At 42.7% G+C, this 26,362-nt stretch overlaps 1 protein-coding gene and 1 long non-coding RNA gene across 7 annotated transcripts in view; one reads left to right on the top strand and one right to left on the bottom strand.

The window, feature by feature from the left end:
• Positions 1–809: 809 nt before the first annotated feature.
• LOC107979294 lies at positions 810–4,818 on the bottom strand. Of its 3 annotated transcripts, none has more exons than XR_003484411.2 (3): positions 4,236–4,818; positions 2,445–2,590; positions 810–1,053 (listed from the first exon to the last, which is right to left on the bottom strand). It is a non-coding gene; the product is annotated as an uncharacterized LOC107979294 (long non-coding RNA). The 3 variants fall into 3 exon arrangements; XR_003484412.2 differs by having other exon boundaries at positions 2,445–2,586; XR_003484413.2 differs by having other exon boundaries at positions 4,514–4,814.
• Positions 4,819–5,128: 310 nt separating this feature from the next.
• Ankrd11 (ankyrin repeat domain 11) overlaps positions 5,129–26,362 on the top strand; it is a 161,512-nt gene continuing 140,278 nt past the window's right edge. For 2 of the 4 annotated variants that reach the window (XM_027410633.2, XM_035442745.1), the window contains exon 1: positions 5,129–5,461. The gene's annotated coding sequence lies outside the window, so the exon portion shown is untranslated. The remainder of the gene's footprint in view (positions 5,462–26,362) is intronic. The other 2 variants (XM_027410631.2, XM_027410632.2) reach the window with 1 other exon arrangement.

Here is a 26,362-nt window from a genome sequence, read left to right as displayed (position 1 = left end):
GGCTGGAACTCACAGAAATCTGCCTGCCTCTACCTACCTAGTGGGATTAAAGATGTACACTACAATACCCAGCCACCACAGTCTTGTTTGTTTTTTGAGAAGAAAGTTTCTCTATGTAAGCCAGGCTGTCCTCGAACTCAAAGAGATTTGCTTGCCTTTGCTTCTTGAGAGCTGGAATTAAAGATATGTGCCACCATGGAAAGCCTCAAATAGTTTTAAGACTAACACAAAGTATTGTTGGGGGTCTCCTTAAACTGATAGGGATATAGGAAAAACATGGGGTACAGTTTTAAGTGCTGGGGCATGATTTGGTACTAGTAGGCTTAGCCTAAGATGAGTCTTGCTTTTTATTCTGCAACTCTTCCTCTTGTGGTATGGGAAGGCGATGTGCCACAGTATTGTGGGAACTGGGGAGCAAAGCCTGTAATCATCTATTGTGTAATGAGCTTTAGTTCCTGACTCTAATGCTAAGAATGCTGGTGAGCTGGGGCTCTATAGGGCTGAGGCTGTCAGATTACCACATGGCCGTAGTGGAGGCAGCTGGGAGGGAAAGTACTAGAACATGGACTGCTCCTTGCATTTTGCCACCTGTGTGGAAGAGGAAGCACAGTGCCCAGAATTTCAAGATGGGCCAAAAGGGAATCTCTCCCAGTCTAAATGGTTGTGGATATGGGACTTGGGGAAGGTGGTCTCTGCCTAGGGATAGAACTAAACATACACATGCTTTTGGGGTGGTCTGTCATCTCCTGATACTGGGACCCCACAGTTTTCACTCCTGCCTTTACAAAATCTGTTCTCTGCAGCCACAATTGACTTAGCTTAATGAACAATTATTGTTATTTATTTATTGGTTCCGGGGAACAGTTATGTTGGAGCTGTTTAACATGAACCTTCTCCAACTTCATTCTTCAGTTTATTCTCCTTGCCTTTTCTCACGGGGTAACAGCAGCAGTTTCCCACTTGGCCTCCTCCAAGCTTCTCACTTTCACTTCGTTTCAAAAGAATGCAGAACACCACAGGGGGAGCTACCAGGTGCCTGAGATTTCTTCATTGCTAGTTAAACAGGAAACGAACAATGAGAAATTAATTTCAACCTTATGTTTTACTTAAATACTATATATAATGTTATATATTGAATTTTTTTGTGAGATATTTTAGTCTTTTCTTAGTTCTAAGTTTTTGAAATCTCAGGCCTGTTTTTACCATTTTGGTACATGTCAATCTGGACTTTGTTCAGTACACAGGTGTGGCTATGAGCTATCTCAGTGGCAGCACAGATTCCAAACTTTTCTCCAATGAATTCTAATTTGTGGTCAGAAGCACAAATGTCAAATTATTAGTCCTTTAGAAAAAACTTATAAAAGCTGACCCTGGATTGTATTTTTTGTGTCTTTTCCCTTTTTTTTTTTTTTTTTTAAATCCACAGGGTTTCACTATGTAACCATAGCTGTTGTGTAACTCCCTATGTAGACCAGGCTAGCCTTTGGACTTAAAGGTGTGCACCATCATGCCTGGCTCCTTTTGGTTTTTAAATAATTTTTTAATTACATTTATTCATTGTATGTATGCATGAGTGCCATGGCATGTGTGTGGAGGTTAGAAGACAACTTGCATGAGGTGATTCTTTTCTTTCACCTTGTGGGATGAAGGGATTAGTATCAAGTTGTCAGACTTGATAGCAAAAGTATCTTTCCTGCTGAGCCATCTTACAGATAGTCATCTTGCTTCTGAGTGTGATGATGGACTGTTGGTTCCTACATGGCACAGGTGGTGTGTCAGCCTCCACAGGCTTTTTCAATATGTTCTTTTTAGTAGGGTCTCCAATTCTAACGGTTTCTTCTTTTCTTCTTCTTCTTCCAGACAGGGTTTCTCTGTGTAGCCTGTCCTGGAACTTGCTCTGTAGACTGACCTTGAACTCACAGAGAACCTCCTGCTTCTGCCTCCTGAGTGCTGGAATTAATATACCGCCACCACTTCAGGCTTCCTTTTTTAAGGACACTAATTCCATTCAAAAGTGATTTGATCACAATTGGCCATAGTAGTGCACTCCTATAATCAAGGAGACTCACTATGACTTTGTACTATCTAGAGCAGTGTTTCTCAACCTGTGGATCATGACCCGGAGGTGTCCAATAACTCTTTCACAGGGGTTGCCTGTGAAAAACAGATTTCTTACATTACACGAACACATGGGTTTTGTGCACCTAAGGCAAGCATATTATCAAATGAGCTCTATCTCCCCTCATTTTTTTTTTTTTTTCCTTTTGAGACAATGTTTCAAGTAGCTAAGGCTGGTCTTGAGCTCCTGATTCTTCTGTCTCCAAGTGCTAGGATCACAGGTATTCAACACAAAGCCTGACTCCAGAGCTTTCTTAAAATTTTAAAAAAGTTTTATGTGTATGTTTTTTTTTGTCTGTATGCATGTCTGTGCACCATGTGCATACCTGGTGCCCAAGGAGGCTGAAGTAGGTGTTAGATCTGAAGTTATAGACTGTTGTGAACCACCATGTGGGTCCTGGGAACTGAGCCTGGGTCCTCTGGAAGAGCAGAAAATGCTCCTAACCAATGAGCCATCTCTCTAGCACTCTTTCTTAAAAAAAATAAAAAATAAAAAATAATGAGCTTGGAAGATGGCTTAGCAGGTAAAGAATAAATTTATGAGCCCTTGCAATCACATAAATGTCAAAAGAGAACTAACTCCACAAAGTAGTCACCTAACTTCCCCTCCCACATAATATACACACTCCAATAAAAAATATTTATTTTGTGTAGGTGTTCATGTACTTTACAGGTTTCACATCCTTTTCCCCCCATGTTCTTATGAAATTGGTACCATTTGTTGTTCCCATTTTACCAAGGAAAATAAATGGAAGTTTGAGAAACAAAGCGCTCATGGTTACAATTACAGCTACTTATCACATAGCTGGGTGATTTTTATCATAGCATGTTCTTTAAACTCTACATATGCAGAAAAATGGGAAAGGTCATCTCCAAAGACCCATCCACTTTGGAATTTGCAATTATATAATTTCATAATTTGTGGTCTGTAAAGACTTTGTTTACACATTGTTTTAAGATTTCAGAAAGCTGGGCAATGGTGGCGCACGCTTTTAGTCCCAGCACTCAGGAGTTTGAGGCCAGCCTGGTCTACAGAGCAAGTGCTAGGATAGGCTCCAAAGCTACACAGAGAAACCCTGTCCTGAAAAACAAAACAAAACAAAGGAGTTCAGGAAGACACAGGAAAAAAAAAAAAAAACCAAACCAAATCATCTATAGAGCTATTTCTAGGACAGCGAGGGCTACATAGAGAAACTTTGACTCAAAAACAAACCAACAAAACCTAAAGCTCCCAAACAAACAAGCATAAATATTGGTTTTGGTCACTTAGCTTTTCAGATTTAGGAGTACATACAAGCAGTTAAGTAGGACAGGAAGTTTTTTTTTGGGGGGGTAATTTTCTTTTTTTATGGGTATAGGTGTTTGTTGTGCCTGTATATATGTATGTATACCAGTGCATGTCTGGGAAGACACTATAAGAGGGTGTTGGATTCTCCAGAGCTGGAGTTAGGAATGCTGGGAATAGAACCCGGATCCTCTGGAAAAGTAGCCAGTGCTCTTAACTGATGAGTCATCTCTCCAGCCTCCAATTACTTTTTTAAAAAATTTATCTTATTTATTTTTGCAATTTTATGTGCATTGGTGTTTTGCCATGGGTGTTGGGTCCCCTGGAACCGGAACTACAGACAGTTGTGAGCTGCCATGTGGGTGCTGGGAATTGAACTTGGGTCCTCATTAAGAGCAGTCAGTGCTTTTCACTACTGAACTATCTCTCCATCCCTCCAATTACTTTTTAAAAAGGATTCATTTGAGGTGTACTTTATATGTGTGAATATGTCACAAGGATGTGAGTTCTTCAGAGGTCAAAAGAGGACGTGAGAGCCTCTGAAGCTGGAGTTAACAGGTGTTTGTGAAGCTGTCCAAGGTGGGTGCTGAGAAACAAACCCTGCTTTCTCGGGAAGGCAGCAAGTGTTCTTAACCGCTGAGCCATCTCTCCAGCTGTGATTTCTTGGTATTTATTTTCTGAAACAGGGTCTCACTGTGTAGCCCTAGTTGGCCTGCCTCTGTCTCCTGAGTGCTGGGAGTAAGACGCGTACACCACACCCGATTACTTTATGTATTTTGAGACAATGTCTCATGTAACTGCTCTTAAACGCGAAATTTACCCAACAATGTACCTCCGGATCCTACTGCCTCAGCCACTGTAGCGCTGGGATTATATCCCGTGCTTTGGATTTTTAGCTCCTTTGCAAACCAAATCTACTACACAAATCATTATTATACTTTTCCTCGTTCTGTAAATAGTAAGGCATATGACTTTGGGACTTTGCAGCCTGAGGTTCGTCATCTTTCCTTGGTTCTATGAACCCTCGAGGTGAAGTTTCTTGAGCTGGGGAGGGAGGCGGTCGAAGCACGGGGGTCTAAGGAAAACCGACGGGTAGCGTCTGGAGCTCACCACATCCCTGTTGCTAAGGTGGCTCTCGGTGTTCAGAGCGAAGCGCTGTTCAAGAACACCTCCTGGAAAGAGCCGAAACGCGGGCGGGGCTTGATCTGTGGCCCCCAAGCTGTCTTTGCAACTTCAAGAGCATCCGGTCGGCTGGAGCCACGTTTTCTCGAAGCTCACACAGACTTGGAGGCGACTGGCGACAGGTGACCGCGTGCTGCAACACAAGTCCCGCCAGTATGGCACACATCTAACCTTCCGGCTCCGACAACAACCTTGTTTCTAGACCGTGTTCTCATCACTTCCGGCACTCAATAAGGCCAATCGTTGTAACTCGTAGCGCAAGACCCACCCTCTTGTATGGTAGGGCAGCCAATCTAGTTACCTTTTCCGCCGTTGTCTCGTATACATGATGCACAATTTCGTCCAATCATTCCCGGGACGTCTTCTTATTCCCACCTCAGACCCGTTACGGAAGCCGTCAAGCCGCCTGCGCCCTTTCACCCCAGGATCACATTTCCTCTCCGACGTGACGTCAGCGGCCCCAGCCGCTCTGCTGGGCGGGCCAATGGCGGTGGCGGATACGGCGAGCCAATGGGCGGGAGCCTCTCATGCGGCCGGCGCCCGCCGCAGCCACCGCTGGGTCCTGGAGCCAGAGGCCGCCCGCGACAGAGCGCTATGGACCGAGGGCCCCAGCCGGGGAGGCGCCGCGGCGGAGTCCGCGGCCAGAGTCACCCACAGTAGCGCCCGCGCGAGCGCCGCTGCCCCGCGTGAGCTTCTGCGCACCGAGGGTGGGCTTGCATCCCGTCGGTCCCGCACTCACCGCAGTCCACAGCCCGTGAGCCGCCGCCGCCTTCCCGCCCGGGCCGCGCGGCCCGGGAAACGCGGCCGCGGGCTGCATGGGCAGCGCCCGCGCCCCGCCGCCGTTCCGCCGCGGAGCCGCGTCGCCCTCGAAGCCGGGTGAGAGGCGCCGCAGATCTGGGGCTAGTGGTCGGGGCGGGCGCCGGGCGTTCCCGCGGCCTTGCGGCCTGCAGGCCTCCTCCGCTGCCCGACGCCGCGGGTGCCCCTGGGCGGGCCGGGCTCCGCGAGAGGCTGGTCGGTGGGCCGCGGGGGTCCTGAGAGCGGCCCTGAGGGGCTGAGGGCGGGCTCCGAGGCGAGCCTCGGGGCGTCCCAGGGCTCTGTCGGCCGTGAGGGACTGAGAGAGGGCTCCGGGGCGGGCCGGGGTGGCTGTGAATCTCGAGGGCGGGCCTCGGTTGAGGGGCGATGGTGGGTCAGTGTGTCTTAGGACTCTGAGAACGAAGGTGGGCTCCCGGGGGTCCCTGGGGTCTGCAGTGGTGCGGGGCGCCGACCTCTGACCCTCGGGAGGGGCCCCGTCGTTGGGCTGGTGGTAGTTGTTATTCCCAGCGTCCCTATTATTATCGTGTTTTGAAATGGGAGCAGGCGGCCCTCGGGCTGCGAGCCGAGCCGGAGGGGGCGGGCGAGCCGGGGACCTGGAGCTGCGGGGTGCGGAGGCGCGCAGGCCCGAGTGGGGGCAGGAATGTGGGGGGGCGGCGGGGGCGTCTGGGGGAGGGGAAGGCGGGACTGGGGGCGAGTGGGAGGAAAGCGGTGTAGGCGACGGCTGCAGCAGCAGCCCTTGGCCTCAAGGAACAATGTGAGACGTTGCTTGAAATGTTAATTTCCGTTCCTCATTTCATCATCCCCTGGCAAGGCGGTAGCTGTGAGTGTGAGTGCGGGTGTGTGTGCGCGCGCGCGCGCTTGTGTACGTGTGTGCAGGGTTGGCCTTGCCACATGGATCCAGTCCTCTCAGACGGATGTGCGGTTCAGTTCTTATGTATGTGGCTTAGTGTGGAGTCTAATTTTTTTTCTTGAGGCCTTATCTTGACTTGGTGCTCCAGTAGGCTTTTCTTTTTTGTTGTGTTTCTGGGAAGCTAGTCTAGCATAACTACTTACAGGGGTTTTGGAAGTCTTGTGAAGGTTAAGCTGATCCTCAGTAAGACTCTATGCTCTGAAATCTCCTGGTTATATGTGTCTAGTGTTTCATAGTAGTTACTGCTGTCATAGAAGTTTTACATCCACTTGAGAGAACTTTACAAATTTTCCGATAGAAAAAACAGGTTTTGTGCCTATTCGGTAAGTTTTCTGTGGTCCTTTGGACACCATCAAGTAAACTGAATAAAGTACACAGTTGTTGAACGTAAAAACTTACTTGGGTTGTTGGGGATGAAGAGACTTAAAAACTTAGGTTATTGGGGATGAAGAGACTTATTCAGCAAAACGTAGGTGATAGGAGTTGTGGAAAAATGTATCGAAATAGTTACTGTGTTGTGTGTGTGAGATCCCAGTTTGTGGTATAACTTGGGTAGTCTCAAAGAATGTTACTTGTTGCCCGGAGACCTTTCTCTTCTTGAACATTGGCTGCCCTGAAGACCTAGAGTTCTGTTTATGTCTTTTGAAATGATTGCACAAAAACTCTGATGTCACTTTGCAGCTATACTTAAACGGAAAAATGCCTTGCTTAACTTTGATTGTGACCCTTGAATTGGATCTCCATATAGCCAATGTTTCCTCCCCCACACTCCATTCAGCTGTTGTTCTCCTGTCTGTAGTCTCACGCTTAAAAGCAGGACCTCATGTGATAGGCTGGCCATCCTGAATGGAATGGGATGGGAGGGAACAAAGGCCAAGTTGCTATGACATTTTTCTCTTCTTTGTGCTTGCCTCTTGCATTCCTTGAAAAGCAACCTAAAAGATAGTGCTAAATTTGACCTCAGCTTGATTCTTTCAGGAGTGTTTATTTTTATTTTCCTCTCTTTTTTTCCCTGTGGTAAACAGTGTACAACACAATTTATCAGACGTTCTCTAAAGTGTCACCTAGTTTTGAATTCCTCATTTACAGTTGTAACTTTCTACCAGCCTTCTAACTTGTATTTTTCTGTTAGATGCTTTTCTCTAGACTAGCCTTGTTAATCATGCTGCACTATCAGAGCCTTTCATCTCACTAAACCAGATGGGCTACTGATGACTAGTGGCTGTCATGTTAGCTATAATTACAGTGTTGATTCAGTGACAAGAAGAATTTCCTACAAATAGAGTTAAAAAAACTATGCTGTTTGTATTTAAGAATATTTTTCTAGAACCTTTGTGTGTGTGCCTTGGATACCTAAGTGAGTTTGACATAGTAAAATTATGTTCATCAAATATAAGAGGAGGGGTATTTTTGCATATTGGCAGTGAGCCCATCATCAATTAAATAACATAATTAGAAAGCATCAGTAAATGCTGGTTCAGAGAATAATCTGCATTTGTTGCCAAAATAAGTGTTTTGATCTGTCCATTACCCCATGTAAGTCGCTTCATCCCTCAAATGGTAAGTGTAATGGATGAGCTTCTCTTAATAGCAAGATATTTGCTAGTTAATAGGTGAAAATGATGATGCATTGCATGTCTGACCACATGCTGTGACAGTTTATTACTGCTGTTTAGGCAGTACTCTGAGACTGAACATGGCCCTTGTGGTAACTTTAAACAAAAATCGAATGAACTCAAATAACTAGGAGTTATTGTCTTGAAATGTTTTCAGTATGTGTTCTCATTTGAATTTCAAATGGAATTTCTGTCCAATTCAGCTTTCTCAGTTTTGTCTTAAAGCTATATGAAAGAGGGTGTCAGTCATCAGCTCCGGAACTCAGGCAGTTGGATAATTGGCATGGAAAGCCTTTTTAGGCTTAGGAAATGATCTGCTTTAATGACTACTTCATTAATTCCTATAGATATTTTTATTCTTAAGTGGCTTGTTTGTTTGATGGATATTTGTGGTATCTCTTAAACTAGAATTCAGCTTTGTATTTAAATAGCTGTTTTTGTTATTCTGTATTTTTAAAATATCATTTAATTATCCTATTCAATTTTCCTTGTAGTTAATCCCCCTCACCCCCCAGGGTTTCTCTGTGTAGCTTTGGAGCCTCTCCTGGTACTCGCTCTGGAGACCAGGCGGGCCTCGAACTCACAGAGATCCACCTGCCTCTGCCTCCCGAGTGCTGGGATTAAAGGCGTCCTTGTCGTTAATTTTTAAACCAATTTTTTTTTGACAGTTTCAAGTAGTCCATGCTATCCTTGAACTCCTTATGTAGCAGAAGATAACCTTGGAATTCTGAGTCTCCTCTTACTGCCACCCAGTGCTAGGATAGTACAGGCATGTGCTACCACCCAGGGCTTCTTGAATACTAGGCATAGCTACATATCTGGCCCCTCAAACAGAGACAGACAGAAACAGAGACAGACACAGAGAATTTTATTTAACTCTTAAATTTATTACATATATATATATATATTTAATGCTATTGGTGTTTTTGCCTTCATGTATGTCTGTGTGAGGGTGTCAGATCCCCTGGAACTGGAGTTACAAACAGCTGTGAGCTGCCATGTAGGTGCTGGGAATTGAACCAGGGTCCTCTGGAAGAGCTGTCAGTGCTCTTAACCACTGAGCCACCTCTCCAGCCTCCATGTGTCTATTTTTAATATGATAGAAGTTGGGTCTGTGCTTGCTGCCAAGTCTGATGACCAGACTTTTATACCCAGATTCTACATGGTAGAGAGAACTGATTCCCACAAGTTGTACTTTGACTTTTGCATGCATCCAATGGCACAGGCTCACAAAAAACAAACAAACAAAAAACAAAACAAAACAACCCAAACCCCAAATCAAACCCAAAACAGCAACAACTAAGAAGATACAACCTAACTTTGATTCTATGACGAGCTTCTGCTGAGATTCTTGGTCCAGTCACTCTTTAAAGAATGAGTACCAGGTGGTGGTGGCTCATGCTTTTAATCACCAGGACTCAGGAGGCAGAGGCAGGTGCATCTCTGAGTTCGAGGCCAGCCTGTTCTACAAAGCTACACAAAAAAACCCTGTCTGGAAAACAACAACAAAAAGAATGAGTACCATGGCCTTTTGATTTCTAGATTGGATCTCATACTTTATAATTGGGCTTTGACATACTGCTTGTCTGCTGAGTGTCCTCCTGGCTTCTCATACTCTTTCCTCCTCTTTTGGGTTCAGTATTACTTCCTCTTAACACAATTATTTCCTTTCCCCTCCCTCCCTTTTTTTTCTATTTTTTTTTTTTTAAGACAAGGTCTCATGTATATCCATATTAGCCCTAACTGTGTGGTTGAGAATGACCTTGAATTTCTGATCTTCCTCCACCTAGAGCACTAGAGTAACTGGCATACACTGTTATACCCTGTTTATTCCTTGCTGGAGATTCAGCTCAGGGCTGCTTGCAAGCTATGGAAACACTTTCCTGATTGGACTATATTCCTAAATCCTCCCACTCTAGGCCCCACTCTCACCCCCCAAGGGTTTCTCTGTGTAGCTCTGGCTGTTGTCCTGGAACTCACAGAGATTTACCTGCCTCCCAAGTGCTGGGATTAAAGGTGTATGCCACCATCGCTCAGTGTCCCCTTTTTCAGACAGGGTCTTTTCTTTTCTTTTCTTTTCTTTTCTTTTCTTTTCTTTTCTTTTCTTTTCTTTTTTGTTTAACCTCTGAGACCGAGTTTCTCTGTGTAAGCCCAGGCTTTGTCATGGAACTCGCTCTGTGTAGACAGGCTGACCTTGAACTCAGATTCACCTACCTCTGCATCCCAAGTACTGGGATTAAAATTATGCGGGGGTGGGGGGTGTGGGGGGGCCGGGGCGGCGGGGGGGGGCAGCTTGACTGGGTCTTATATAGCTTGGGCTGGTTTTGAACTTACTGTAACTAAGGCCGTGTTGTTACTGAAACTAATTAATCAGCACTCCCAAGGAAAGTGTCCCCCTACTTTGTTACAGCCACAAAGAATTTAGCACAAAATTTATCAACTATCTAATACGTGGTTTGATGTGTTGTCCCTGTCTTTTTTCCTACTGCAAAGATGTTGTATGCTTTAATGAAAATAAAGATAATTTCATTGGTAACATTGACCCAACCCTGGGTGTTACAGGAGAGTCATAGAATTGGTTTGACAGGTATTTGTGGAATTGTTTAAAGCAGAAGTTCTTTAACTGTAGGTTGAGACCCCTTTGGGGGTCCAGTGACCCTCTCACTGGGGTTGCCTAAGACAATTGAAAACAGATATTTACATTATGACATTATGATTCATAATAGTAGTAAAATTACAGTTATGAAGTAGCAGTGAAAATAACTTCAGGGTTAGGGGGTCACCAAAACATGAGAAACTGTATTAAAGGGAAGATTGGTTTAAAGCCTGTACATGGAAGTATATGAATACTTTTGATTGGGGAAATTGATTGGCTAGAAATTCTACTATGTGCTGCTTCCCCATTAGTCTTCATTACAAATTTGCCTTTGTAGTTTACCTGAAGGTATGGGACATGGCTTTCACAATTGATACAGAATAAGAAAAAGGTAGGCTTTTTTTTGTGTGTGTGTGTGTGGCAAGAAAATTGCTTTCTGTGAAAGAAATTTCAGTGGGACTTTTTCAGGTCAAAGGAAAAGTCTACAAGCAGTTTCTATTCTGATGTCCACACCCTTCCTGTAAGGTCCTGGGTTGTGGTTTGGTGGAGACTAAGGCTAGGCTGTGTGTATGAAGTCTGCTGTTGCTGCTCATGGGGAAGAAGTGTTTTACCTGTGGTGAGCACCTTCTCCCTAAAGGCAACATGAACAGTGGTTTACTGTTATAGTGGGGTCCTATGGAAACTTCAGCATTTAATGAGATAAGCTGTTGGCCTTGTGTGGTGGGGAACACCTTTAATATCTGCAGGGGAATCTTTGAGTTCCAGGCCAGTCTGGTTCACAGAGTTCAGGTCACAGAGCTACACAGTGAGATCCTATTTCAGAACAAGCAAGTAAACACCTCTCTCCCCAAACCTTTGTGGAGGGAAATAATGGAGTTGCATGTTTTTGTTTTCCCTTGTAGGCCTTCTTTCTTTGTGTGTATGTGTCATATATATATATATATATATATATATATATATATAATATATATGAATTTTTTTTTTTTTTTAAGACAGGGTTTCTCTATGTAGCCCTGGCTGTCTTAGAACTCACAGATCTACCTACCTCTGCCTCCTGAGTGTGCTGGGATCAAAGGTGTGCACTACCACTGCCCAGCTAAACAATCTATTTTTATTGTCTGTATGAATATTATGTATGTATGTATGTATGTATGTATGTATGTGTACTTCCTGCCATGCCTGGGGCCTGCGGAGGTCAGAAGAAGTTGTCATGTCATTTCTTCTGGAACTAAAGTTATGTATATTTGTAAGCCACCCCATGGGTGTTGGGAATTGAACTTGGGTCCTGTAAGAGTATCAAATGCTTTTAACTGCTGAGCCATCATTCTAGCCCTAGACTAATAGTCTTATACTTTCTAAATTTTAAAATAGAGATCTGGTGATTGGGATGTAGCTCTATATAGCTCTAGGCATTGGTTCCTCTTAGCACTACGACAGAATTATTTATGTAGCTGGCAATGGCATCTATCTGTCTACCATTTTTTGAGAAAGGGTTTTTTTGTGTATCTTTGGCTTTCTTGGAATTCCCTCTGTAAACCAGGCTGGCCTTGAACTGAGATCCACCAGCCTCTGCCTTTCAGGTGCTGGGATTAAACACATGTGCCACCACTGCCCAGCAGCAAACTTTTTATTTTTATTTTTTAAGATTTTTGTTTCTGCCGGGTGATGGTGGTGCATGCTTTTAATCCCAGCACTCGGGAGGCAGAGGAAGGTGGATCTCTGTGAGTTGGAGACCAGCCTGGTCTACAAGAGCTAGTTCCAGGACAGCCTCCAAAGTCAGAGAAACACTTTCTCGAAAAACCACAAAAAAAAAAAAAAAATTTGTTTCTGTGTAATTAGGCTGATCTCAAAACTTGTGATTGTCTTGCCTTAGCCTTCTGAATGGTTGAATTACAAATATGTACTAAGACACCAGAGTAGAAGTTTGCCTTTGAAAAGAAAATTATGTTTGGGAGATGGAGCTTCAGTTCTTGGTTTTGATTAAGTGGGCTGGGTTTGTTTGGTTTAATCATTTGGGTGATACAGCAGAATGGAACAGTTGGCTGGGTTTGAATCATTTAGACCCAATTCTAGATTTGAGAAATCCTACAGTTCTATAGCTAGTTCTGTGAGTTAAGAACTAAGTGGATTTATAGTATGAACACAAATCTACAAGATTTTTCAGAAGCTGAAAATCTTGTGGACAGTCAAGGATACTTTGGTGACTACTCCTTCCCTTAAAGCCCCAGGCTGTGGTGCTGTAGAAGGATCTGGTTGGGTACAAGTGCTGTTTCAAAGGCATTGCCTCTATTGGCTGCCTAAGGCCAAGCCTTAAGCTTCTATCTTGTCCTGGCATCATTGTGGTAAATTATTATCTTGAAAATCTGCAGATATTCTTTTTCTACTTGTAAAGCAATCATGTGCATCAGTTTATTATCAGAAAAGTCAGTTATTTATTTATTTTGGTTTTTCCAGACAAGGTTTCTCTGGCTGTCCTGAAACTGACTGTAGACCAGGCTGGCTTCAAACTCATAGAGATATTCCTGCCTTTGACTCACAGGTGCTGGGTTAAAGGCATATGCCACCACCGCCCAGCAGTTGGCTTTTTATTAAGAAAACAAAAACATTTTGAGTATTTAGATAGTGTTTTTATTTTCTTATTTTTATTTATTTATTTTTGGTTTTTCGAGACAGGGTTTCTCTATGTAGCTTTGGAGCCTATCCTGGCACTCACTCTGGAGACCAGGCCGGCCTCGAACTCACAGAGATCCGCCTGCCTCTGGCTCTCGAGTGCTGGGATTAAAGGTGTGCGCCACCAATGCCCGGCTCGATAATGTTTTTAAATTTTAAGGTTAAGTAAGATTGAACAAAGTATTTCTGCTTGTTATACTGAAATTTGAAAAATGACCTTGGGTTGGGGAGTAGCTTGCCTGGTCTTTCCCCCTTTTAAAAACATTTATTTATTTTTATGTGCTTCGGTCTTTTGCCATAAAACTGAATTTCAGTGGTTGTGTCAGGTCCCTTGGAACTGGAATTACAGACGGTTGTTTACAGACAGTTGTGGGTGCTGGAATTGAACTTGGGTCCTCTGGAAGAGCAATTAGTGCTCTTAACTGCTGAGACATCTCTCCAGCTCCTTATCTGCACTCTTAATTGTTATGAATTCCATCTTCTGTACATCCTCCTTCCTCCCAAAAAGGTGATGTTAGGAAAGGGTGAAATTGAAATTTAATTTGTAAATGTTTAGTAAAGTGTCAGATTTTCATCTAAAATAAAGCACACACATCTGTTTTTTTCTCCTGAAGCTGGAAGAGAAGTACTGAAAAACTTATTTCTAATTCTTAACACTTTATTAATATTAATGCTGGAGAGATGGCCCAGTAATTAAGAGCATTGGCTGTTCTTACAGAGGACTTGACTTAAAAAAGTTAGTTTTCCTTTGCTTTCCTTAGTAGCCTAGGGCCTTGTGCATTCTATGCAAGTGCTCTACCACTGAGTTACACCTCCACCTGACTTGACCATGTTTCTAAATGTGGTTTTTACATCCTTGTAGAACAGGAAATAAAAGACCTACAAAACCCTAAAGCAACACTTTTGAAAAAATTATCAGTGGGAGTAAGAGCACTAGCTTCTCTTGCAGAGGGCCCATGTTTGATTCCCATCACCTACATAGTGGCTCACAAATGTGTATAATTCCAGTTCCTCATTTGTCTCTCCACAGATCTGTGTCTAGACACTAGGTACGCATTTCATGTACAGACTTCCATGCAGGCAACACACACACAAATTTATGTATGTGGGTCTTCTGTCTGCACATATACTTGCACACCAGAAGTGAGTAGGTATCAGATCCCATAGAACAAGTTATAGACAGTTCTGAGTCACTATGTGGATACTGGGAATTGAACTCAGGACCTCTGGAAGAAGAGCCAGTGCTCTTAATGTATAAAAAGTCACTAAGATGGCTGACTAGTTAAAGGATATGCAGAGCAAGAAAAATACCTTTCTGCTGATTGACAACTTGCTTTGTTATTATTCCATAACCTCAAGGTTGATGTTGATTTTTAAGGATTTAGCCTTTGTGATTGTCTTCATTAGATTTTTGTGTTTTCTTGCCCCCAGTGTGTGTGTGTGTGTGTGTGTGTGTGTGTGTGTGTGTGTGTGTGTGTGTGTGTGTTTTGGGGAGTGGTTTGAGACAGGGTCTGTCTGACTGGCTTGGAACTTGTTAAGTAGATCAGGCTGGCCTGGCACCCACAGATCTGCCTGTCCTGCCTTATCCCTTCAGAGCTTGTTAAATGTGCCAGTGATTTATTTATTTATTTATTTATTTATTTATTTATTTATTTATTTATTTGGTGGTTCTCGGCCACTAAGTTTTAGTTATGTGTATGTGAGTTCAGGTAATAGTAGTTATGAGCCACTTTACATGGGTGCTGAGAATGAACTCTGTTTTTAATGTGCTGAATCATCTCTCCAGCCCCCTTTCAAAAAATTTTAGGACATTTAGTTTTTTTTTTTTTTTTTTTTTTTTTTTTAAGACAAAGTCTGGGCAAGTTGCTGAGGGGGTACTTGAATTTTGTAGTTCATTTTTCTTAGTATCCTGAGTTATGGGATTATAGGCCTGCACCACTAGGCTCTAGTCAGCATTTTCTTATAGAAGTTTTTGCACAGTAGACATCTTTAATTGTGTCTTTTTATGTTAAACTTAACATTTTTTGTTTGGTTTTTCAAGACAGGGTTTCTCTGTAGCCCTGGCTGTCCTGGAACTCGGAGATTCACCTGCCTTTGCCTCTTAAGTGGTGGGATTCAAGGCGTGTGCCAAAAGCCGCCTGAGCCCCACCACCACGTGTGAGCTTTACGCCAGCCGCCTGCCCGAGTTAGGCCCAAATGAATACACAGAAACTTGTATTAGGTTTAAAGCTGCTTGGCCACTGACTAGGACGTCTCATCTGTTAACTCAGTCTTAACTATCATAAACCTATATATTTTATAAGACTTATCTTATCGGACACCTTATTGGCTTCCCTCCTTGCTGGGATCACATCTTGCCGCTGGAGCAGGAGCGGAGGGGAAAAAGGGGGCCCTTCCTGTTTCTCCTTCGCTTAAATATGAGTCTCCTTGCTATGTCACTTCCTGCCTGGATCAGCACTTCTCTATTTCATTTCCCAGAATCCTCTTTGACTCCTAGTCCCCTCTACTTGCTGTCTCATTGGCCAAACAGTATTTTATTTAACAATCAATAAGATAAACATACACAGTAGTACATTCCCCATCATCACCTGGCAAATTTTTTAATTGCATTTATTTCTGGGTGTGTGTTTTATGTATGTGTGAGTGCATGTATACCACAGCACATGTGTGAACTTCAGAGGACAACTTGCAGGAGCAGTTCTTCCACCATGAGGATCCTTAGAATTGAACTGAGATACTCAGTCTTGGTGGCAAGCACTTTTATCCACTTGAACCATCTCACTAGCCCGCAGTGTGAAACTTGGTAATTGGTCTGTGCCTTCCCTTAAATCTTAATTCATTTAAACAGAAGTAACATTAATGAGATTACATGTATAATGTGTTTATATACAAAGCACTTTATATACTCCTGGTTCTGATAAACTTGATTATCCTTCTCCTTTTTCAATAATGGAGGTTGAACTAAGTGTTCTAACTTTGCTTCTGAGCTACATCCTTAGCTGCAGTGCTTACCTTTTCCATTTGTTTTTTGAGACAGGGTCTTTCTGTGTAGTCTTGAAACTATGTAGACCAGGCTAGCCTCGAACTCACACTGTCTTGTTTCCCAAAGTGCTGGGACTAAAGGTATATCATCACACTTGGCTTAAAAAGATGTGTCTGTTTTTTCTTGTTGGTACTATATATTGAACTCAGGGCACGCTAGGTAATTGTTTTACTCCTGATCTACATCCTCTAGCTCTCTGTTTGTCCCTTCCCCCTTTTTGTGTTTTTAAGCATTATCTGTGTATCCCAGACTAGGTTCAAACTGCAGTTGTAGATGCCTTTGAAATTCTGGTTCCCCTGCCTACCTCCACTTCTGGAGTGCCGGGATTATAGGCATTCACTAACTATGCCTGGTTTCTGCAGTACTGGGAGTTAAACCTAGAGCCTCATGCACACTAGGAAAGCACTATACTAACTGACCAACTAAGCTGCATCAACTAAGCTACATCCCAGTCCTACTAATACTCTTTTCTTTTCTTTTTTTTTTTTTTTGAGACAGTCTCTTCTACACAATCCTGGCTGTCCTGGAACTCACTGTGTAGACCAGGCTGGCCTTGAATTCACAGAGATTTTACTTTTTTTTTTCTTTTCTCGAGACAGGGTTTCTCTGTGTAGCTTTGAAGCGTTTCCTGGCACTCTGGAGACTAGGCTGGCCTCGAACTTACAGAGATCCACCTGCCTCTGCCTTCCAAGTGCTGGGATTAAAGGTGTGCGCCACCAATGCCCGGCGAGATTTTCCTTTTTTAAGGAAGAAAAGTTTAGTTTAGCTTATGGTTCCAGAAAGAGAGAGAGTCCATAATGGCAGCTAAGGCATGACATGATGGCAGGAGCAGGAAGCAGAGAGATTGTTCACACGATATAAGAGGAGAGAGAAAAATAAACAGGAAGTGGGGTGGGAGAGGTTACAGACTCTCCAAGTTTATCTCTAGTGACATACTTCCGCCAGCAAGATTAAACCTCCTAAAGGTTCCATAACCTCCCCAAACAGGATGACCAATTGGGAACCAAGTGTTCAAATTCATGCGCCTATGAAAGACCTTTCTTACTTAAACCACCATAGGATCCATTGTGAAATAGTCTGATAGTGAAAATATCTCTTTAGCATATATTCATTTCTGCCATGCAGTTTATAGTCTTCTATCCTAAAAGCTGGCAGTAGCACATCTGTAGCCCTTATCTCTGTCCCCTTTCACTTTATTATTATGTGTATATGATGTGTTTATGTGCTAGGTGAATGTGTGTCACTATGAGTTAGGAGGTCAGAGTACAACTTTTGGGAGTTCTCTCCTGTATCTAGTTTTTCTCTGTCCTGCCAGTGTACAAATATCCTACAACACACTTCTGCTATAGTTTCTGGGGAATCAGCTAAGGTCAGACTTGTGTGGCAAACCCTCATTGTGTGAGCCTTTTATTGACACTTGTGATTAGACCTAGCTGGATACTCAATGTTATTCTACAATTGATGAGTAACCTTAATTTATTATTCAACGCAAGCTAAGGAGAATAGAGCAGGGTCTAGATGCTATTTGTTTAGTGCCTACTATGTGACACTTAATTCTGCTTGTAGATGCTTGGCGTTTGGTTTAGATAGCTCTGGTCTCTTGGGGTATAATTCTGGAGGGAGAAATGGGTAGCTCACTTCAGAAGAGGAAACAAGATTATTCAGAAAGTGACAGGTGGAGGGCAGAGAGCCTCAAAGTGGGCAATTCAGGCCCCATATGTATTTTAGCAAAAGTTTTAATATTAGCAGCTCTTATGTCCAAGACAATAGAAGGGAGTCAGAGACTTTCCTTATTTGCCTTCAAGAGTTTTACAAGGCAGTAGAGAGGGAGTTAGAGGCTTTGATAGTTGCAGGAGCCTGGGGAAGAGTGGAGATCCATGTGTTCAGATATAGGCAAATTCACCTTGGGTTTGGTTTTCTTTTCTGCCTCCTGTAGTTTGTTTCTCTATTTGTGTTAGAACATAGGTAGTTAATTTTTGCTTGAAAGGGGTTGATCTTGAAAGGTCTGCTTTTAGAAAGGCTTATATAAGTCTGAGAAAATGGTAATACCTGATAGGACATAATATTTTATGTAAGAAACATTTAATCCATTCAATCCAGACTAAATTTAAAAGTGGACAGTTTTTGTCTTTTGAGACAGGGCTTCTCTGTGTAACAGAGTCTTGATTGTCCTGACCAGGCTGGCCTTGAACTCACAGAGATCTGCCTGCCTCTGCCTCCCTAGTGCTGGGATTAAAGGCAGGTGTCACCACTTTCATATAGTGAGCCTTCTAGAGTTACCTCAAGTCAGTAGGATGTAGTTCTTTCCCTGATTGTGAACTTTGGTCTGCTGTCTGTCTTTGTTCAGGTCTAAGTAGCTTTGGAGTCTTTGGTTTTGTGGGTGGCTCTCATAGTAGTTCTGTTTCTGTCAGGTCCCTGAGTCTTGCTTAGCATAATTGCAGGTGAGGAAATAAAGGAGAACAGAAGTACAGGGAGGGAGATAGTCCAAGATGCCTGTTGGAAATCTGAAACAGTAGACAGTATTGAAACACTAGCTAGACTGAACCCTATATTTGCTATGTGCTTTCTGATTTCTCACTGAAAGGCTACACTTTATGACTCTCTGGTCTGTCTGGATGGCTAGAGTCACTTTTGAGTGATTGGGCATTCATTGCTAAGTAAGAGTGTTTTTGTTTTGTTTTTCAAAACAGGTTTTCTTTCTGTAACAGCCTGACTGCCCTGGGACTCACTTTGTAGAACAGGTTGGCTTCAAACTCACAGAGATCCTCCTTCCTGGCTCTGCCTCCCAAGTGTTGGGATCAAAGGTGTGGACCACCACCACACCCAACTTGTTATTCATCTTTTTGAGACATGTTTTTACTATGTAGCCTTAGCTGGCCTGGAGTTTGCTGTGTAGAACAAGCTGTCCTCCCTCAAAGGCATAGGTAGTCAGTCACCTTTCTCTGCCTTCTGAGTGCTGGAATTAAAGGCATGTGCCATGGCCACGCCCAGCCAAGTAAGAGTTTTGAAACAAGCTTTATGGTGTTGACACTTAATAACTGATGGAGGAAGGATGATTCAGTTCCTATTTAGGCAGGCAGGCAGAAATAGTATACAATTTTATTTTGTCTTTCAAAATCTGTCTGTCTACCTCTCTGTCAATCTAATCTAATCTAAGGACAAGGTCTCACTCTGTAGCTCTGGCTATCTTGGAACTCAATATATAGACCAGGCTGGCCTGGAACTCACAGAGCTCTATCTGCTTCTTCTGCATCTGGAGTGCTGGGATTAAGGTATGAGTAACTATGCCTGGCTAGCAATATACATTTCATTTAAAAAACTTAAAGAGCATTCATTTTACCTTTTGCATGTGAATGCTTTTCCTGCATGTATGAATGTGCACCATGTGTGCACCTGGTATTCAAGGAGGTCAGAAGAAGGCATGATACTGGAGTTAGGAGTCGTTGTGAGCCCCTTGTAGGTGCTCTGCAAGAGTAGCAAGTGTTAACTGCTTAGCCATTTAAACTTTAAACATTTTAAAATTTACAGTTTTTTTTTTTTCCTGGAATATTCCATGCAATACTTACTATGAGGGTACTACTGTAAATGTGGCAGCTTGACATTGCTGCAGGGTCCTAGATACTCTTGAAGATGCTGTAGGATGCACTTGGTTCTTTATTCTTTTTATGTTTTGGAGACAGGGTTTCTCTGTGTAATAGTGCTGGCTGTCCTGGAACTCACTTTGTAAACCAGGCTGAGATCCGCCTGTCTCTGCCTCCCAATGGAAATGCTGGGATTAAAGGTGTGTGCCATGAATACCCAGCTCAGTTCTTTATTTTTTCTGTTAAGTCTTCTCAGAATTGTTTCCCTCTGTCAACAACCTTACATTTTACTTTTTTACTTTGTTTTTTACTTTTTTTTCTCAGAGAATATGCTTTTTGCAGTTTATTTCCCTGTTACAGTTGCTAATCTTATCATTACTGGATTGGTTTTAAAATCACACTTTTAATCCCAGCACTGGGGAGGCAGAGCCAGGCAGATCTCTGTGAGTTTGAGGCCAGTCAGGTCTATACAGAGAAACCCTGTCTTTAAAAAGTGAAACAAAACAAAACAACAAAAAAAAACCGATCTCCTGAGTCCTTTTAGGTGACTAAGTGGTTGTTGCCCTTGTTTGACAGGAGCTGTGATACAGTGGGAATGGAGAGGAAGGGCCCTGGAGGCAAGTTGTCCTGACCTCCTCCCCCCAAGCAAGCACAGGAATGCTTTTGAGGGCTATGTTTTCAGTGAGTGAAGTTAAATAAAAAGTGCTTTAAGACAGTGGGTTTATCAAAGCTGTTTGGTTTTGAAGTCTTTGCACCTGGGACTGAAGTCAGTTCTCCTTGGGCTGTTAATATGAAAGGAAACCTGCCTCCATCCTCAGACTCTGAGGCCAGACTTGTCTAAGACCTAAAATAATATGGGACATTATTAAATGATAGATTCAGGGAATTATATATTTAATATTGTGGTAACCAAGCTTTACTTTTGAAAATGGAGCCTCTTCCTGGGGGAAGCAAGGTAGGTTGTGGGTGTGAAATGGGAGTGGTGAGATTTGAAGCAAATGGAAATAGTAATGTTTCCTATTATGTGGGTGTTACTTGCAGCTCACATTTACATTAAAAGTGACTAGTCCAAACTGGGTATAATGGTTTATGCTTGCAATCCCAGTACAGCATCCCCAGGATGCTGAGGCTCCTAGGAGGGATGCCAGGAGTTTGCCTTATAGTATAAACAATACACTATCCAAATTACCCCCTTCCCAACAAATAAAAGAAACAGGTGCAGAGCTGTTCAATGAGTAGCTGGAGAGCTAGAACTGGAACTTTAACAACAGGATATTTTTTAGACTTCCTATGTAGATATTTGCCATTGGTGGCTAAGTTCTCTTGTACCTCTGTGAATGCTACTGTCACCTAATAAGATGTAGAGGTGATAGAGAAATCACAGAATATGAGCTAGTGAGTAGGGGTACTTACTATCAAGCCTGACCAGAGTTCAATCCTTGAGAGCCACAGGAAGGAGAGAACTGCTACAAGTTTGTCCTGACAGTCAGATGTGATCCTTGTCACCGACACCCTCCCCTAACCCCCAATTTTTTTTTTTTCTTTCTCTTTCTCGAGACAGCGTTTCTTTGTGTAGCTTCGGAGCCTATCCTGGCACTCGCTCTGGAGACCAGGCTGGCCTCGAACTCACAGAGATCCACCTTCCTCTGCTTCCTGAGTGCTGGGATTAAAGGCATGTGCCACTAACGCCTGGCCCCCAAAATGTTTTATAAAAAAGAAATAGAGAAAATCATCAGATGAGAATCAGGTTATAAATTCACAAATTGACTCAGGCCTAGCATATGACTCAAAGAAGTAGTCTTATTATGAATAGTTGATACTGGTGTTAATCCTTTCTCTCTCCCCACTTTCCATCTTCTCTAGAGGTTTATGCTTTAGTACTGAGCTACATCCTCAGCCTTTTATTTGAATTAGAGTCTTATCTACTAAAATGCTCAGGGAGACCTTGAACTTCTTAGCCATAGGCATGTGCTAATGTGGCTATCCTGATACTAATTCCCATTTCTGAGTAGATTTTATCTGTTTGTTTTTATTGATCAACAGAATTTGTTCAAAAAGCATACAGGGCCAGTTAATCTAGAGAAGTAACTTTTTAGGTCTCTAAATAGCCTTCAGTTTTATTGTAGGTTGTCCCTAACTAAGCTTTGAGATGTTTTATATCTGACCTCATTGACTATGTGCAGATGGTAAACATCCCTGTAATTAATTTTCTTTTAGTGATTTTACCCTTTTCTGAGCCAATTTCCTGCCACTTCAGGACTGGTTTTCAAGGGAATTGCCAGTGATGTGACGACTGCTTTGGGAACAAGGGGCCCCCACTGGGTCCCACTGCATATACAATTAATAAAGGTTGTGTGGCCATTTAATGTTTAAACAGCTCATAGGTCTATAGAGCTTTTGTATGGTTTCATTCTTGAAAACCTTTAGAATGTTTAAGATTTCATTCTTCTGAATGCCAGGCTTGGTGGCACATAACCTCTAATCCCAGCACTTGGAAGACCGAGTTAGAATTGGGAATTCTAGTCTAGCTGGGCTGCACAGAGTGAGACTCTGGTTTGTTTATTTGAATTTATTTGAATAGTTTAAGCACATTAAAGTAATTAATTATTTTTAGATTTATTTATTTTATGAGAATAAGTGTTTTGCCTGAATTTATGTATGTGTGTCACATGTGTACCTGATGCTCTAGGAAGTCAGAAGAGGATGTCAGATTCCCTGGAGCATGTGGTTGTGAATCACCACGTGGGCACAGGCAGCAGAACCCAGTCCTTTGCAAAACCAACAAGCAGTCTTAATCACTGAGCTATCTCTCTGGCTTCCTTATTTTTAATTACTTACATTTTGAAACAGAGTTTCAGTGTGTCTTAGACTGGCCTCAGTCTCCATGTCAGCCAATGGTGACCTCGAATTTCTGATTTTCCCTAGTGCTTGAATTGTAGGCATATCAGTATGCCTGGTTTTATGCAGTGCTGGGGATTGAACCTACAGCTTCATGCATGCTAGGTAAGAATTCTACCAGCTGAGTTACACTCCCAGTCCTTGTTTATTGTTTTTTTTTTTAAATTTATTCATGTATGTCTGAGTGCTCTGTCTGCATGTTTCTTCACTCTACATCTGAGGGCATTGGATCCCACTCTAGATGTTTTTGAGCCACCATGAGGTTGTTGGGAATTGAACTCAGAACCTCTTGAAGAGCAGCCAGTGCATTTAACTGCTGAGATATATCTCTCCAGCCCCTTCCCCTTTTTTGAGACACTTGGAAGCTTAGGCTGGCCTTATGAAGTCATTCCATATCCCAGGCTTTCAAACTTGCTCCAGTCCTGACACAGTTTCCCCAATTGCTGACATTACAGCTATCATTCATCATACTCAGCTGAGACCCTTTTTGTTAAAAACAAACAACCCCAAACCAAACAGTGTCATATTTTTGAGATGCTTCTTTGACATTAGAATAATGGTAATAAGCTCAAAGAATTTTTTATGGGAGTGTTTAATGTGACTGCCACAGGGAGCAATTGCAGTTGTAAGTGATGAGAGCTGCTTTCTACTAGGGAAAGTTGGAAGGAGAGTGAAGAGCAGTTTCATATTGGATGTGGCCATCAGGGGACACCTTTGTACCCTGTTTTTTGTGAGTAGTACATTCAGGTGGTTTTTTTGGGAACATTTCTTCTGTGTGATCTTCCTTCTGGGATTTTGGGGCTAACCCAGATGGACTGGGAGAGAATATCCAAATGTGATATGGAAACTTGAGGGTCATTATCAAAGTAGGGATTTCCTTTCTTTGGAATAGAATGTCATACATAAATGCCTGCCTGCCTCCCTCATCTCCAAGAATATGGTTTTAGTTACCTTATAGTTTTCATCTATCATTTCTTTTCCATTGTTAGAATTATAGTTTATATGTGCATTCCTTCCTGTTTTCTCAGATCTTGGTTGAATCTGGATCTTGAAGACCACAGGGAGATGATGGCCCTGTAATCCCAGTTTTAGGGAGGCAGAGCCAGGAAGACTGAGAGTTGGAGACCAGCCCAGTATACAGACTAAGTTCCAGGCCATTTTGATTACAAAGTGACAACACACACAGCCCCCAAGCCTAAACCATGATGTTTCTGTGGTCTGCTCTGGCTATTCCTGAAGGACCTGCTTATGCCGTTGCTTCTCAAGTCCAGTAGCTGTTGTGTCCTAGTCTTTGCTGACCCTCCCCTCCTCCTCTTTCTCCTCTTCTTCCTTCTTCCTTCTCCTTCTCCTTCCTCTTCTGCTTCTTCTGCTGCTTCTTTGGAGGCTTCTTCTTTTGCTGCTGCTAGTTCCTTCTGCCTTCTCAGTGCTATGTTTATAGGTGTGTTCCACTACACCTGGCTTGGTCCTTGTGTCTAATCTTTATTGTTACTTTTTTTTGAGACAGGGTTTCTTTGTGTAACAGCTCTGTCTGTCCTGGAACTAACTCTGTAGACCAGGCTGATCTTGAACTTACAGAGATCCCCTGCCTCTGCCTCCCAAGTGCTGGGATTAAAGGCATGCAGCATTTGGTTTGCTTTATTTAGTCTTTTTTTTTTTTTTTTTTTTTTTTTTTTTTGGTTTGGTTTGGTTTTTCAAGACAAGGTTTCTCTGTATTGCTTTGGAACCTGTCCTGGAACTCGCTCTGTTGACCAGGCTGGCCTCAAACTCATAGGATCCACCTGCCTCTGCCTCCTGAGTGTTGGGATAAAGGCGTGCACCACCAACTCTTGGCTAGTCTTTGTTTTAAGGAAAGATTCTGTTTAGGAATACCCCTTGTAAATGTGAAGTACAAAATCAGTTTATTAATAATTTTTCACAGAAAGCCAGTGTTTTCTTTTTATTTGATTTTAAAAACTTTTCTTTCAAAGCCTTAGTAAATGAAGACTACATGTCAACAAACAGTATTAGGTTTAATTTTAATATTTGTCAGTGCTCTTTAATGTTTTAAGAACTCTCACTGTATAATCTACTTTCTATCATATTCAGAGAGGTCTGTCACCAGCACTCTGAAAACTTGAAGAAACAAAACATGTACTTTGGGGTCCGAGATTGATGAATTGGTTATATTGCTCCATAACATTCCAGGAGGGTCAGATTTCAAGTGGAGAGGGCATGATGGTGGCCTTGGTGAAGCATGCTAGTTCCTCAGTTCCAAAACACAGACTTGTCTTTCAGTGAAATGGCATCTTGTAGAAATAGTAGGATAGCTACTTTTCTCCTGATCCCAGAGGGCTTTTCCTTTAAGTTAGCCTGTGTGGGGAAGTTCGTCCCAGTAAGGGCAGTTGGGTTCTGGTCATGTGGTCGCCAGTTGTGAACAGATGGTAAGAGAGTCCACGAGAGCCCAAAAAGGGGATATCGATTTGGGGAACACTCACGAATATTAATAAGGTAGAGAGCTGCCTTGGTCTTCTGCCCAGGGGCACTGGGAGCTGCTATCAGATATGTGACCACCACTCCAGAGAGAGAGCTAACACATACTCCTCTCCAGTTATCAGTCCACACATAGCACCCCTGGCCACACACAAAAGGGCTAGTACTCTAAAAGCTATTGGCTGAATGAATTCCCACAACAGGATTGTTTCTCAGACAACCTAGAGGATCCCCTCCAGCTACTCTTTTGTTCTCTTTAACAACACTTTTTGAGGCAGTGTTTCTCTGTGTAGCTCTGGCTGGCTGTCCTGGAACTTATTCTGTAGACAGCCTGGCCTGGAACTCAGAGATACATTTAGTGTTACACACTTGTATGTGTGGAGTTCAGAGGCCAACATTTGGGAGTTAGTTTACATCTTGTGGATTCTGAGGGTTGGCTTTAGGTTGTCAGACTTAGCTGCAGTTACTTTTACTTGCTGAGCCATCTTTGGCTCTGAAGTGAGAAAGAAGTTTTGATGACAGCAACATAATTTTAAAAGCTGTAGCCAGATAGACATAAGTATAGTGTGAATAATTGGGTCAAGCTGCAGGTCTGACATGTATTTTAGCATTTTAGTAATAAAAATACTGGAGAAATGCTTTGTGCTGCTTTTATACTTCATGTTGGTTCCTTTAAAAGTTCATGTTAGATAAGACCATGGTGAGACCAAAGAAGATCATGTTGCTGCTGCTTTTCTTTTTCTTTTCTCTTTTCTTCCTTTTTGTAGGACTAGGGGTTGAAACGTGGGGCTTTGAATATGCTGCTAGGTAAGTGCTCAACTATTGAATTACAACCCAGTCCTCTGTTTTTCTTCCTCCTTCTTACATCTTCCCCTTTCCTCTTCTCTTTCTTTTTACCCTTTTCTCTTCCTTTCCTTTCCTTTCCTTTCCTTTCCTTTCCTTTCCTTTCCTTTCCTTTCCTTTCCTTTCCTTTCCTTTCTTTCTTTTGGTCTCACTATGTAGCACTCACACAGTGATCCACCTCCAGGTGGTGAGATTAAAGGCATGCACTACCACACCATGCCATATACTGTTTTCTAAGCACTTTCTTTGTAGATGTTCGTTCATGGAAAAGTCTTTTCCCCGACACCCCCTACTCCTCTTCAAGCTTCTTGTATTTCATCAGGTATTACATCTTGTAT

Source organism: Cricetulus griseus, chromosome 3 (assembly GCF_003668045.3).
Source record: "Cricetulus griseus strain 17A/GY chromosome 3, alternate assembly CriGri-PICRH-1.0, whole genome shotgun sequence".
NCBI lineage: Eukaryota > Metazoa > Chordata > Mammalia > Rodentia > Cricetidae > Cricetulus > Cricetulus griseus.
This window is presented reverse-complemented; position numbering and strand designations above follow the sequence as displayed.